The sequence below is a fragment of the Haemaphysalis longicornis genome, unplaced genomic scaffold (genome assembly GCF_048455015.1).
Source record: "Haemaphysalis longicornis isolate Haplotype H1 unplaced genomic scaffold, Haemaphysalis longicornis Haplotype H1 scaffold_1, whole genome shotgun sequence".
Taxonomy (NCBI): domain Eukaryota; kingdom Metazoa; phylum Arthropoda; class Arachnida; order Ixodida; family Ixodidae; genus Haemaphysalis; species Haemaphysalis longicornis.
The window spans coordinates 331,775,707-331,791,036 of record NW_027526203.1 but is presented as its reverse complement, the minus strand read 5'-3'; the positions used below and the strand labels follow the sequence as shown (position 1 = coordinate 331,791,036).

At 46.4% G+C, this 15,330-nt stretch overlaps 1 pseudogene across 1 annotated transcript in view; it reads left to right on the top strand.

The window, feature by feature from the left end:
• LOC144170459 (nose resistant to fluoxetine protein 6-like) overlaps nucleotides 1-15,330 on the top strand; it is a 72,619-nt pseudogene that overhangs the window by 44,133 nt on the left and 13,156 nt on the right. Inside the window, exons 2-8 of the transcript XR_013322618.1 lie at nucleotides 5,936-6,162; nucleotides 6,724-6,838; nucleotides 8,589-8,676; nucleotides 9,682-9,779; nucleotides 13,518-13,688; nucleotides 14,830-14,923; nucleotides 15,018-15,111. The product of XR_013322618.1 is annotated as a nose resistant to fluoxetine protein 6-like (transcript). The remainder of the gene's footprint in view (nucleotides 1-5,935; nucleotides 6,163-6,723; nucleotides 6,839-8,588; nucleotides 8,677-9,681; nucleotides 9,780-13,517; nucleotides 13,689-14,829; nucleotides 14,924-15,017; nucleotides 15,112-15,330) is intronic.

The following is a 15,330-nucleotide window of genomic DNA, read 5'->3' as shown; positions in this document are numbered from 1 at the left end:
ACACGCACACACACACACACACACACACACACACACACACACACACACACACACACACACACACACACACACAAACTAGAAGTATATGCCTATCTTGGCCTGAGATACTTGCTTTATAGTATACAGATCAACGTTGATACAGATCGCACAGGTCAAGAAGGGGGTGACCATCCATACCCTTTTACACAGAAAAACAGAGCTAAAAATGTCGCTGACCTTTCTCATCGATAGTATGGTACGGGTGCTTTGAATGTCATAAAATAAACGGGGAGTGCACGGACTGATAACGGTGTATACGCAGAGATCAAAGATAGGACGCGGGTAAGGGCCGCATAACCTCGTTGCCACAAAACGGAGAGAGGTGAAACGAAGTGTGCACACTTTCATTTCGGTTTAACCCCGAATCTGGGACGGGTTTGCAGCCACTTTGCTTTTCCATGAGGCTGGATACCCCTGTGCGAGTTCTGCATGTGCGTATGCTAAGCATATGCACATGCGAGACTGCCTTCCCAGAACTTCCGGGTGACCATCGGGGCTGGAATCACTTGCGGATTCCTACCACAAAGGGGACTAAGCGAACTCGCCCCATTTTGTCTTAACACGTGATGGAAGGCCGCGCACCACTGGAGAGAACGGCGCTGCGCTCGTTTTGGCGTCCCAGTGTAGGAGGATGCCTGATCGTATACTTCGCTGAGTGACTGGCAAGTGGCACGCTACGTTCGGTTGTAAGCACGCTTCATCTGGGTGATTTCGGGCTCACATTCTCGGTGCGTGGAGCAGAACTGGCCAACCTCAGGCCTTTTCGAGCTCATGTATGGTTACGCGGATGGGGGAAAAAAATGCGGATGGTGAAATTTAAAAACGAACAGCTCTGCGTTTTTGTCTCCACTCCCGCCCCGCCCTTTTTTTTTTTTTTTTTGCATTGTACACTTCACGACAGGTAAAATAATTATTAACGTCACACTTCACCCCCCCCCCCCCGTAAGAAAACGTGCCGGCATGTTGCGAGTATTTTTTTCTTTCTTCGGTAATTTCGAACTGGGCTCTAGGTGTTAGTATTTACGCTATCAGGCGGAGCAGACCTACCCGTTGTAAAATATTGCGGGAAGACATTACAATGATTGGCATTCTACGCGTATTTTACACGTAGGGGGAAAAGAAAATATTTCTTGGATGCCCTTTTTGTATTTGGAAAGCCCACACTTTTTCTTGGCAAATGTACTCACCCCTGCTTTCCCGCGTTCTTGCATTGCTGCGACAAATCGGAGGTGGCAATTTGCGCACTCATTATCTTCTCCGTTGATATGTAGTAGGCAGTGCAACCATGGGTTCGCATTTGTCCTGGCTAGATGAGAGGGACAACTATACCAATTTTCAGCCTCAAAAATAATGCAGGCGAATGCACAACTTTTCAAACATTTGTTGTTACTTGCACTTTTTTGTACCCATTGCAACGCGTGTGACATCTTTCAAAAGTTTAAACTTTTCATACGCGTTTGTGTTGAAAGAACTCCAATTGAATGAAGGAACCTTCGAAAACGAATAGGGAAAAATTTTTGAAAATTAAGTAGTATTTTTTAGGGGGGAGAGAGTTACGTAACATTACCCATTACTCCTACTGTGATTCTGCTATGTCCTGCTCTACATTTTCAAGACGCCGTGGCCTCTTTTCTTTTAAAGCGAAACTTTCTATGTCTCACTTGTGGCGGTGTCGGGAAAAAACCCACTGCAGGAACGCTAGCTTTACACAATAGGTTTCCACAAAGGGCGCATGATGATGATGATGGTGGTGGTGGTGTTGGTGGTGATAACTATGAAACGCGAAGCTCCCTCCGATACAAATGCAAATCACAATCCAATCAGACAAAGTCCAAATCAACGACAACGCTGAGCTAACCGAATCAACCCATTTTGATTACCCAATCACAAACTAATCGAAATATAATCACAACGTCCCATTCGGTTAGCTCATCGTTGTCGTAGATGTGGACTTTGGCTGGTTGGATTGGGGATTTGCATTTGTAACAGGGAGAGCTTCGCGTTTATACCCCCTGTCCTCCAGAAAAGAGCGTTCGGTTCGATTTTTAGATACGAAGCATCTCATGCTCGGGGCTGTGTCCCTCCCTTCCTTGTTGTTGTCCGCCATCCGTACTCTACTGCGCATGCGCGTCTCTTCAGCCCCGTCAGCGTTTGGCCTGACGTCAGCGCAGTCCACTATAAATAAAAGAAATAATTAGGCGGCGCCCGGTTTCGATCCCACGACTCTCTGGCCGCAACGGGAGGTACGTGGCGCTCTTCCCACTGCGCTACTAACCGAGACGGGAGCATGTGCTTCGAACGCGCCTTATGTCATTCACTCATTCAAACTACGTCAAAAAGCTACTGATACAATGAAGGCACGCGAAGCTGAACGTCAACGGAAACGACGAACTGAAAACTTTAGAGGAGGATGTTGAATTTCCTGCGGGAAAGCTGTTACGGGAGGCGCCACGCGCCTTGCAGCTCAACCAGAGAAGAGGACAAAGAGGGCGGGCAGCGGGGTAGGAGCGTGAGCACGCAATAAAGAAAGACGAGAACCAGGAGGTGTTCGATCAGGTAACGCGGGTTTCGGTCTCTTCGCTGTCTCTACATTTCTCTACATTTCTCTGTCTCTACATGGGGGTTCACACTACGTTCCCATTCGTGCTCCGATAAATGAAACAACATAACGGCAACACAATGGAACCTACACGAAACCCCCATGATGCTTCGCATTCTCCTCATGGTTCCCCACGGGAAGATGGTGTAATTTTTTTTTTATAGTGACTGAGAGCTTGTGGGGATCCTCGCTGTTAATAACTGAAGTTTGTAGGACGAGGGGAGCAAGAGTGAATACGTCATCCTCTAGCTGTTTCCCGCCGCCCGCTACGACGTGCTTTGCCTCGTACAGAGAGCCACATTCTGTCAGCCGCCGTGAAGTTTCCAATTCATGGATACTGGCAGGAGGCGAACGCGGGGAGCCTTGCGAAGTCGGTGGTTTTGGGTTTTGCGATAAAGTCTCTCTCTCTCTCTCTCTCTCTCTCTCTCTCTCTCTCTCTCTCTCTCTTTGTGCGATGACATTATTGAAAAGAAATTTGAAAATTTCGAATTTCTTGCAAATAAATTTGAGAAAGGTAGGCTCACTTAAGCACCAGAGACACAGCTGCAAACATGAGAAGGTACAGGAAAGAAAGGAGGGAGGAAGGAGGTGGAGGCTAGCATTAGAATTAATATGGTTAGTAAGAATTAGAAATATTATTAGATTTAATAATGAGAAGAGGTGCCGGTCTTTCGCTACATTTGTTTCCCTTAAATTTCGCGCTTTTGCAATAATTGGGAAAGTACTGACTGGGCCAGTGTGCGCTCGTTAGCAGCCAGCACCTTTTCTAATATCTCGCTTATACTTATGCATGCTATAAAATAGCAGTATCGAAAAGTCTATCGGGAGCATATCTATGAGTAGGAAATAGTTGCTCAAATGTCGCAAAATATGCCAGAAGTACGGTACCTGTGTAAACAAACGAAAGCGGGAAAAAAGCCCGCGCGAAATACAATCTCACACGACGCTGTCGCAAAATGGGGAGCCTTTTGCGATGTCAGAATTCCCCGCTCAGGCGTTGAAGACTAACATTGTTCATACGCTGCTCAGAGATTGAAGGAAAAGCCCGAGTAAACACAACTGCGGTGATCGCTGGAGAGCGAAATGGTTGGTTGGTTGGTACCAAAAAAATGGCTCGTACCCACTCAGGGGGATCGGCCAGGAAATGGGCGCTAACTGAGAGAAGAGGAAAAACTGGAATTTGGATTAAAAGAAGTAAAGTGAATAAATACAGGAGAAAGGTGAGTATAAACGGGAATAATGCGCGACACCCGTCGCGCACCCTGTTCTTCCTCGACACTTGGCGGGCTGCGAATACAAACAGCCACGACGAAGCGTGTAGTCGATCGGAAATGAAGAAAAGGAAGCACGAGTTCTCCGTTGCGGATAATTGCGACACCACCAAGCCACGCGGCTAGTAACATCGAGTGTGGCAGATGCGATAAGCCGCCGGTTCAGCACTGTCCGCTGTTTATAGCTCGCAGGACCGCATGGCAGCACAGCGCGGGTGGCCGCTGGCATTGGTACAAGAAGTGCGGGCCAAGAATCGGCCCGCGTGTGCCGGCGCAGAGCCGAGAGCAGAGAAAGAGGAAGCCCCGAGAGGCGGGAAAACGCGCTCCTTTCGGAAGCCCCTGACCAGGGCCACTTCCTTCCTGCTGTGGCCGTTGTTCGCCTCGGGCTGCTGGCCACGCGTTCCGCCTCGCTCGCCGCAGAACAGCAGCGCTACAGTTTCTTTCGGGCCCGATAAAAAAAAAAAAATTGTTTACCGGTGTGCGCCGGCGGAACAAGGAGCGCGCGCTCTCACGTGCTCGTTGGTATGCTACTCCCCGCGAAAAACACGTCGCACTGATACGTGGTTTGGGCGGTCCTAGTTTTCTGTTTGCCTGGGAGCATGTCTCAATGACGGCGGAAGGTCTAATAATACTCCGCATAACAGCTGGAACCGGTGAAAGGAGCTATGCATATACCGCCAGTCACCGAATTAGCCGGTTATGAAAGCTTTGTTTTTATGTTCCCGTTGCGGCCCAAGGCTGTTGAGAAGTAATTCTTTAAAGTTAAGAGGTAACTGCAAAGCAGCGTAATCAAACGTCCGTCTCAATAAAAGGCTGACGGATCTCTTTTTTTTTATTTTCTGTTAGGACATTTTCAATTCCTGAGCCTCCCCAATCGCTGTCCTCGACAATAATCAGCTCTTTTCACAAACTGGAGCGAACACAGCTGCTGCAGGCTTAATGCAGAGTTTTCGGTTAGACCAAGTATACACACTGCGCTCATACGACGCAGTCTTGGCTGGGATAAGCATATGTCTTCTACCATTTGCTCTTGCTAACTTGTAGGCAATGACGAAACCGCATGGTCCTTCCACCTGATCATTCCGGCTGGCTCCTAAAATTATTGTACAACTTTTGCCAATAGTGCGACCTCCCCGTGAGTCAGTTTCATCATAGACTCTTCAAGATCTTGTTATGCCGCTCAGCAAGAGCATCCGCTCGTATTTCTGCATTAAAGTTCTCTTTCAGCGCTGCATATGAATGTTTTCACTTTTTCCTTTGTGCCTTCGAGCCCTGCAAAAACTATAGTTACCACCAACACAGAACGGCACTGCGCAATTTGCTCGTCGCGGCATGCAGATACATCTTGTAGTTTTTGCGTTACTTTTGTTGTGATTCCTTTTGAAGTGGCCATCAAATGCGTTCATTGCTGCATCTCAAGAAAGGGGGCCAATAGCCGCTGCGGGCTGCGGGCTGAGTGCCAACGTGCCGGCGACTTTGAACGGTTTTTAGGTCTTTAATGGGTCATTCCAAGCGATTGAAAAGTTTCGAATAGGTTACCAAGGTGTGGCGTGAAAGCGGTCGCCGTGCCTTACTCTTACGACAACATGCCGCAGCAATTCTGAACAGATTTTAACATAATGGTACAATTTACTGCAAATACATTTACTTTAAGAAATCCCTTCATTTCGTGCTCAATACTTACATGTAGCAAATCAGATTACATTTTCAGGTACGATGTCGTAAAGGTAACTCCGTCATATGGGTATATTCGCGCAGTGTGAAGGAGCTAGCTTTAAGCTTTTGCAGAACTATCCATTCGCAGCTCGCGGGGGACTATTGCATTAAGCAGCGCCGACTCTCACGCGAAACTTTCTCGGTTGGCCAACGGCACACACACCCTTCAGGTAAAACGGGTCGATAATAATATTGACTGCCAGAAACACCTAACCTGGCGCTCGAAAAAATCATTAGTATATTTTGTAGTGTCCCAAACGTGTACTGCTCACGCCCACCTGCACGGCTCACGGTGTATTTTTTCACGCAGTGATCGACTCTACGGGCCGGCCCGCGGCGGGCACGCTGGAGGGGACGTTGTCGGACTTCGGCAACTACGACGAGTGCCTCAAGATCCGCCTCCTGGACGACTATACGGGCGAGGAGACCTTCCGCGGCAAATACTGCACACTCAAGTTCGCCGCTCCCATGCCACCCAAGCCGGAGCGTCTCAACTACCACCAGGACATCTTCAACACAACACTGGAGGAAGGAGGGGTGCGTTATGGCCCATCCGCTAAGAGCAAAAGCGGCCACCTCCGATTTAGCACTTGTGGGCTGCTCAGCTTCACAGGGCCTAACACAGCTGACAGTTGAAGAGGCCCGCAGAGCTCGGCGAGCCGCTGAAATACGTCTGCGCTACTTATCCCACGTTCCTGGTAGGGCATGTACCTATAATTGCAAAATAACGATGGCCTTCGCGGTTTTTTTTTTTTTTTTTTGCTTGTTGTGAAAATTTTGCGCCTTGTCGCTGCGCGTGGTAGCGCTATTTGCGTACACGCAGGAAGCTATAAACTAAATGCTTGAACAGACCGAGCAAACAAGTTGACAAGGACAGGGGAGAACCCGAAGTAACGACTCGAGTTAAACAGCTCAAATAATAAGCAACGTACACAATCACTTCATGCAAGTTTTATTGTCTCCATTTGTTCCTGGGAGCTTACTGCATGGGAGATAGGAGCGTTAACGTGGAAATAAAGACATAGTTGATATAATAATAAGCTTTAATCAACCACAAATACTGCTAGATTATTTGACATGCTCTCACTTTCCTCGCAGCTGCTAGAAGACATGGCCAGAGGGGCACCCTATTTCTACCACTTGTCCCCAAAGCTGGGCATATGCATTCCTTCTCCCTGTTCAGGACAGGACATCGAGTCCCTCATCAATGTAGGCAAGTACCCGCGTCTGCACGTGTCACTCGAGTCGACGAGCGGTCTCTCTACTTACATGCCTCCATGCCCTTCTTTTAACTTTTGCTCCTCCGTAGAAACATCCGTGGGTTTGCTTCCCCACGGCGCACCTGTATGAGCAATCATTGCATAGTAGAGCCCAGTGGCTTGGGATGAGTAAGAAAGATCAGAAAGTGGCCCAGGGGAACTTTGGCTTCTCGGATGAGGACAGAAACCTCACCGGGGACTAGGGATGGTGCACAGGGATGTTCCCAAGGACTAGGAGAGGGACAGATGGAACAGGAGACAGCGAGAACAGAAGATTAATTAAACGATTCAGTAGATGCCAAATCAATGCCTGCACTGCTGGCCTGCCGAGGCCCTCGACAACGCGCTTTGTCAGTGTCAACACTATAGGGGCCAGAGCCATCTCGAGAAAGGGCTTTGATCTCTTGGAGTACCGAGCTCCAATTAAATGGCGCTTCCGAAATGTGGGCACACAAAACTTGTCTCTTGACTAATATTCCTCCAAGACGTAGGCCTGTCCATTGCCCTGCAGCCGACCTGACATCTGTCCGCGTTGATCAATCATTCTTATGGAACACATAAAATAGTCGAGGGATAACGCCGAGGGTACGATTTACCTCAGAAAATGTGGGCTGCTGTGTGTCCTTACGGAATGAGAGCGGCATGGCATTTTGTATACTGCATAGGATCCCATTTTTCGAGTGAAGGGGTATGTCTGCCATCGCCACTCATGGAAACTGCTCCCTGAAGAGTAGTGATCGGTCATTAAACGACATTGTGGCAGAGCAGATCAACAAAATTTGTTCGGAATTTGTAGCAAGATGATGCGTGTTGAATACCTATAATGAACTTAAGAGGAACTTCTAGTTAAGATGTTGGGATTTATGCTCAGTAGCATATTTAAACAGCAGTCGTAAAAGCCGCCGCTTCAATGGCAAGGAACGGCCGCGTGCGGGCTGGTGAATTGCAGTTTATTGGAGCTGCTACATAGACACCGTCTCCCTACATGCGTCTTGGCCATTACGTGAAAATCGACAACTGTAAGCTTTATAGTTCATGACGTTAACAGTAGCTGCTCATATAGAGTACGCCACAACGATCGGCAGCCACTAAATGCAGTGAGCTTTAGTAACAACCTAAAATGTTTACGTTTTCCATAAAGAGATCTGTTTAAGAAATTTATAAGAAATATAGAGTAGTGCGCTTTTGAATAGCGCATGAGCAGTGCGTACACGAGGTGAGTGCATATACCAGGTGAGCGCCTGACAGTCAGTCATTCGCATTTTCTCTCACTTGTCAGCTAGGCGTCACAGTGGAGATACTATTACACAAAATCATTTTTGTGTAATAATGCTGTTCTATTGTCTTCGACAATTAGCAAGGTGCTGTTAATAAACACACGTCTCGTGCAATTTGCACTGTCTTGCGAATACGAGATTAAATAATCGAGGAACCTGCGTAGATGCTCGTAAAGCTACTCATTCTTTCGGGAACAAAATCCGGATTTATACGAAATAATTTCCTCACATTAGGGTGCAATTCTGGTCTAAGATAGCCCTCAGCGTACGCGGATAGAGGTCAAATGTTGCCACATGCACTTAGTTGCACAAAATCATGTTGCAGAAAGCCCGATGATTTTCGCCGAGCTGGAAGCACAAAGATATTTTCTCAATTGGGATCGACTGGAGGCTAGGTACCAATTAATGAATGTTTTTCTTTTCGCAGTTTTGAAGCCGATGAACTGGAACGCTACTGCCATTAACTGTGATGTGGATGGTCCGGTAACCATCAAGAAGAACCAAATGGCGATCATGTGAGTGAATACCTGGCGCATCCATACGGCAATAGTCGCCTCGCATCAAAGCGCGCCCAAGGCGCCGGAGCGATTGCACGTAGCCTCCCCAAGCAGTCAGGCGAATGGCAGCACATGAGCGCCATACATCCCGGACGTCCGGCGCGTAGGTTTAATTCAAAAGTGTTGGTCTGAAGACATTAGCGATGCTTAGGTGCATGATGGAACCAGAGAAATTAACTCAGTATTTACTTTTGCAACCCGTGGGGCGTGAATGTAGAGATATGCAGATCCCGCATTTATGTTTCACACCTAGAAATGAAATGTAATCTGTTCGAGATAAAACTTCAAACTTTGTATTTTTGTTGGGAGTACGCTTGTGCATGCACTCGGCGCAAGAAATTATTTTTTGTTTGCAGATGTTGCGATCAAAGAATGTACGTTCAGCGTTGCAATTCGTAACGAAGCGACGTCATTCTCGGTATTTAAGATCATGTAGCACAGATGGCTGAATCTTTTTCTGTGCGTAAATAAGATTATTATGAATATATTTGAATGCACAAAAGCTATAGATTGCCCACACCCCGATAGCCGCCTAGCAACAGGACAAAAAGAGTCTCGAATAAGCATTTAATATAATGCTGCACCCAAGTGAGCATTTATTTTGTGAAGCAAAAATAAACATACGTTACCATCATTCTTCGTATAGCTTTTTGGTTTTTCGATGACGCTCATTTTCGCACTCCTCGCACCAAATCTTGGACGAATAGGGCACCGGTCGTAATTTATTTTTCAATCAATTGCAGGTAAAATTTTGGTGTGTCAATTTCTTTTCTTAATATAGGCGTCACAATACCTCATCACAATACCGATTCACGTTTAATGCATTATTTCACGGAACCATCGATTGATCCCTGGCGTGGCTCACAAAAGGCCCCTCTTTTTCACAGCAGCACGCGGCCCGATCGCCTTCTTGAGCGTACATTTTGCTTAACCCGTGCTGGTGTTTTCTTCTTCCCCCTGTAGCATTGTTATAGGCGTCGTCATACTGCTCTGCGTTCTGGGCACTCTTCTGACTACCTTTCGCCGCATGTGTTCCCAGGATCCCAAGAACTTGAGGCCCAGTGAGTACGCCGCTAGCACTCGTATACATTTTGGCCTCTCGGGGCGCTGTTCCTTGCACGCCGATTGAGCCTTCCGCACTAGCATCAGAGAGGCTGAATTCCGTCGTACAGCGAATAACAAAATGCAGAAAAATGCAGTTCAACGGTATGGAACTAAGGAACCTAACTCAAAACTCTACAATGATCAATAAACAGATCTCCATCAGTTAAATGCCAGCTATTTAATTCAGATAGGTCTATAGTTGGCTGTAGCTGTTGTCTTTGCCTATCGACATATCCCCTGTGTATCAACGGGGCAGGGAAAGGATTGACCAACATCCCTTTCAAGAATGAAAGCATTGGACGGAGCTTGCAAGTTTTCTGTACCCAGAGCCATAGAGCTCATTGCAAAAGTTTACCAAGGAAGAAACGCGCGCTCGAATTATCGTCCAGCCCGGTCATCATGGGAACAGTAAATATTTGGCTTGGCTTATAGCGTCTTAGTGGGTGTGAAAACACGTCAAGGTCAGCGAAAACATGGAAAAATATGTTTGTTCAGATCGGTAAGAAATAAAAACACGCTGTGTAAATAGAAAAAAAATCTTTCGCATTTTTGTCTTCTTTTTTTTCGTTAGTAGGGGAATGTTTTGCGCCTGCTATTCTTCCGGGTCAATCCGGCCGTTACTCAACTAAAACCTTCGCGAAAAACCGGCAACCATTTGTTTAACCACATCCCCGGTGTTTTAAAATCAAGGAGTATCAAATAATTGCTAGAAGTTGCATATTTGTGCCGTAAAAAGTAATTGGAACACGGTCTTGTAAATTTACAGGAATTTCATCTTCTGGAAACTGCCGGGCTGCATTGGTGGGCATTAGAAACGTCCTTCCGAATGGAAAAATCTTCCTGTAGACCGGTAAAGGCTGTCATTGAGCCAGTAATAGAAACATTTTGTGATAATCACAAGTCTTTGTTCAAATTACTTATGACGCCGGCTGTACAAGCAGACATCTGCATTTGCAGTCAACCCTATTAGACCGCTGCGCTCTTCCTCAGCCACTGCTGTGGAGGTTAGAGCTCTTCAATATATTGATTTTCGAAACTCCTCATAGTGCCCATGTGTCGTGAAGTGACGCCTGATTCACCACCAAATCTTAATAATTTCGTATTGACCTGCAGTCCAAGAACAGGAGGTAGAACTTGGGAATGGTGCGTCACGGTGTTTAGTACATTTACCGAATTACTTAAAATTGATAAAATAATTAAAATGCCAAGTTTTTATTACTAAAACAAGTTTCATTATGTTTGAAAAAAGTCTGGAAAACCTGGCTATCGAGCTTTTAGACTTCAATGTTTCCACTGGCAGAGATCACCCACACGTCGTTGCCAAAAAAGGGAGCCCGCGCGCTTCCCCTTCGCGTCCCATGCGAAGCTGCAACTTCGCGAATGGCATGCTGCTACCTAGAGACACTACTTCTATCTTTGTGACTAGTGGTATGCTACCCTGTCAGCAATAGTAGCAGGCAAACTGCGCGCTAGTTAACTTGGTGCTGACCGCGAATGCGAATGTTTCCTTGTGCACATGCATGCAACTTACTTTTAACCTCTATTTAGACGGTAACCTATTGCTATTACCTATGAAGACATATTTTTTGACATATTTCTGCTGCATTTCTCCTGTTTTCCCAACCATTGAAAGGTTCTGAGTCAAGTCAAATAGCGATTAGACAGATATCTGTACTCTTCCCGTGACGCTCATGATGGCGTCTAAGCGAGCAGTGTAGCATACGGATTATGAACACATCAGATCCTTCTCCTGTGTATGTTGTACGAAACTATGCCCAGAGCACGTACGTCGATAAAAAACAGCTGGCTGAATGAAAATGCAAGCGAGGCATACTCTAAGGTGCACTAGAACGTTACAACAAAAATTAGCCTACGCTTTTACTTCATAGCAGCAAGTTTTGGCGTTGCGCATACATGAGTAGTTCAAAAATTGCCCTGGTGTACGCTTTGTGTGGCTATGAATTTGGCGTGTACAAGCAAGCATTCAAGATAGCAACAAAGGAAAATGCACAGTCCGAGCTTGGAGCCTAATTTTCCAACTGCACAACAAAGAACTAACAGCCGTCCGAAACTTGCGGAAATAGAGCGCGTACAAGCAATGGAGAATAAATGAGGGTGAGAAACGGGGCAAGAAGTTTTCGCTACAGAAGAAACGTATCACATCAAGCTGCAAAACGAGGATTAAAAAAAATAACTCTCATGGTTGTGCTTCCTCATAGTGTGCCCTAATCATGAATAATTACGGTTACGGTCAAAGAAAGCAAACTAAACTAATGATGAGGCCAAACATACGAACCAACGCAAACAAAGTCCAGGAGCATGTAAGCAATTCTGACGAGTTGGGAGTTCGAAAGTATTTAAGCCCAATTCAACACCGCAGAGTGTTCTTTCGAGTGGGTGTGTTGACGTTATAGCCAATGCGAATTAATGATTCGGCTGTGACGCTCTGATGATGCCCTATAAGACAATCCTATAGTTCAGCTTCGTTAAAATGCACTTTGGTGATCAACGCATGGATTGAACAATAATATTTGGCGAATGAAGATGCCGAGCGTACGATTTCAGTTATAAGGTCCATCTGCGCTGTGGCGTCACGCTTGCATTGCGCAGTGTAACTGCGATTACATTGTTGAGTCATTGGTAAGCAGGTTGCTGTCATTCGCTGTATGCGCTTTGTTTGACATCACTCGACTAAACTGGGGTAAAGCTGTGCCACGGGATTGCCTTAGGGTATAGCTGTTGACGTCAAAGGCAAATGGAAATTGGTGAAATAGCCGTGAGGTTCCGACGGGAGACTTCACCGTCACTGGTGAATACTGGGTACGTTGTATGGGCTATATTCAGCATTTAAAACAGGGTTACGTTACCGCTGAGTCTAACAGCATGCAAGGCAACGTCAAACTCCTTGTACGTCAAGCTGCATGCACCGGTTGTTGACATTTTTGAGGTCGAAGGCCACGACGCATTCACTATAGGCCCACCTTTAGTCAGCTTGCCATGGAGCCCAAGTGGAGACGGGAGAGCGTTTTCGACTCGCATTTCGGAGGCCCTGGACTCAATTTGCATCCAGTCCAAATTTTACTTTTTTTGCTTTTTCGATTCAATTACTTCATGTGAATTAGGTGCCAAGCACGACTTCAGGAAAAAGATATTCATATGATTTTCGATATTGAAAGTATTTTCAGAGCTTTATAATCGCCGTCAATGCGAAATAAAGCGTAGTTGTTAGTGCGCATCTGTCCTATCACTATCTTTTTCCTGGAGTCGTGCTTGGCGTTTAAACTTAATTCATATCATGGTGGCATTCCAAGTAGCCCGTATCGACCAATTAATTCAGTTCAATGACTTCACTTTTATTCTGTTTGCACCGGAGGCCATTTCGGGAGCCGTTTTGCTGCTACAGACGCCCCACGGCGTTTTTTCTGCTGAATTAGCTATTCAGCTCTGTTGCGCGAACACGACGTTTTGCATTGCGTGGCAATTCCCAGCGCTGCGCAGGTCACACCTTTTATTGAGGTCCCATGTTTTGCATCGTTATTCGTCAAAATTGCTGCGTTGGAACCATTGATCACCAATTCAGATGCACTAGAGAGTGAAGCAGATCCAGAAATGTTTGTACGAGTAGTCTCAGAGCGCCGGCGTGTCTTCTTACTTCAGTATTGCGCACCAATAACGCGTTGTTCCTTTTGTTGCAGATATATTTTTTGACATCATGAAGTGCTTCTCGCTGTACGACAACGCTCAAAAGCTGTTCAACACCAAGTCCTCGCAAGGCGTTCTCGGGGCCATCCACGGCATTAAGTTCCTGAGCATGTGCTGGGTCGTGCTGTGCCACTCCTACATTTTCATGAACCCCGAACGAGTCGGTACTGCCCTTTGACAATGCTCACTGCTTGCCTTCAGCCTTTGACAAAGCTAAATTTTCTAAGGATGCCTTATCACTCGCCCCTCCCCTTAAAAAATCCCCGGCCATCTCCCCTAACGTGAAACCTGGTGAAGGAGAAGCATGCAGTGTATAAGTGTATTCTTGGTGCCCTGGCGTTTTTGCCCTCGGAGATGAATGAAACCGTTGGGGGTAGAGGTATACAGCCATGCTGTAAAATTCTCGTGTCTTCGGAGCACGAAGCGTTCTAGCGCAGACCCGCCGCGGTGGCTCAGTGGCTAAGGCGTTGTACTGCTAAGCACAAGGACGTTAGTTCGATTCCCGGCCGCAGCGGCCGCTTTTCTGATGGAGGCGAAAAGCAAAAACGCCCGTGTGTTCGAGATTTCGGCGCACGATAAAGATCCCCAAGTGGTCAAAATTAATCCGGAGCCCTCCACTACCGCGCGCCTCATAACTTGTGTAGTTTCGGTCCGTTAAACCCCTGAATCAATCATCGTTCTAGCGCGACGCGTTGGAAATCGAATGTGTCGGTGTGTTCTTTTACTACGCTTTTTTGCCCACGGAGATGAAACGTTCTAGCGCGATGCGTTGGAAAACGAGTGTCCCGGTGTTTTAGTACCGTGACACCATGAAACGACGACGACGAGACAGGAGGCGCCGACAGCCCGAGCCCCTAAGGGGCTTTGCCCCTTAAAAAAAAAAAAAAAGAAGTGCGAGGAGAATTGGGCTTCTGTACTCATCTGCACTCGGTCGGTACTCATATGGCCATCTCTGTAGTCACGTAATCGCTGTTTCTTTCCACGAAATGCAATCGAGCTTTCACTGCGGAATAAGACCACGGTATAAGGGAAATGCGAAATTGTTATCGTTGTCCCCAAACTGGTAGATCCAGGCATTATTTATTTGCGTATTTACTCACTTATTTTTATTTAATTTGAGCTCGTGGTAACGCTATGGGAGCTGTTGTATTCTCGTGCAAATGTTTGCGTGAAAATAATCTGTGGAAAATATGCTTACTGGCAAGGAATTGTCACATTTTGACGCAAGAATAGCTTTCTCGCGTACCGCGTTCCGTGTCTTGGCGACGTATTCGACGCATGCGGCAACTCCATCTTTAATTTCAGTGTCCTTGGAAAACATTCATCAAGACCCTTTCACGTATTCATTTCAAATCATGATGAATGGATGGCTCGCCGTGGATACTTTTTTCATGCTCGGGTACGTTTCTGCAGCGATGTTTGTTTTTTGTTTTGTTTACTTTTTGTACGCGCATATTTCTCATTGTTGTTAAATGTTCTGTCTCATGTTTCAGGCGGGTGACCCTTGCCTATTCAACGCTTCGCCACATGTCACAGAACAAGGGGCGCCCTCAACATTTTCATCTATTTCTTTCATCGTATTTTCAGGTACTTAGCACTTGCTTTTTTACGGTCCTGTCCCACAACCTCCACTATCCGAAAACTTGCTCGCATTAGATTGATTCGATGAATCCCCCGAAAATCTAAATGCTGGTTAGTGGTGTGGCGTAATATCGGCACCAGACGTAATTTACAGTAAAACTCGCAGAAACTGTTCGCCTCACTGGCGTTTCCTAAATACGACATTTTCCACGGCGGAAATAGTCA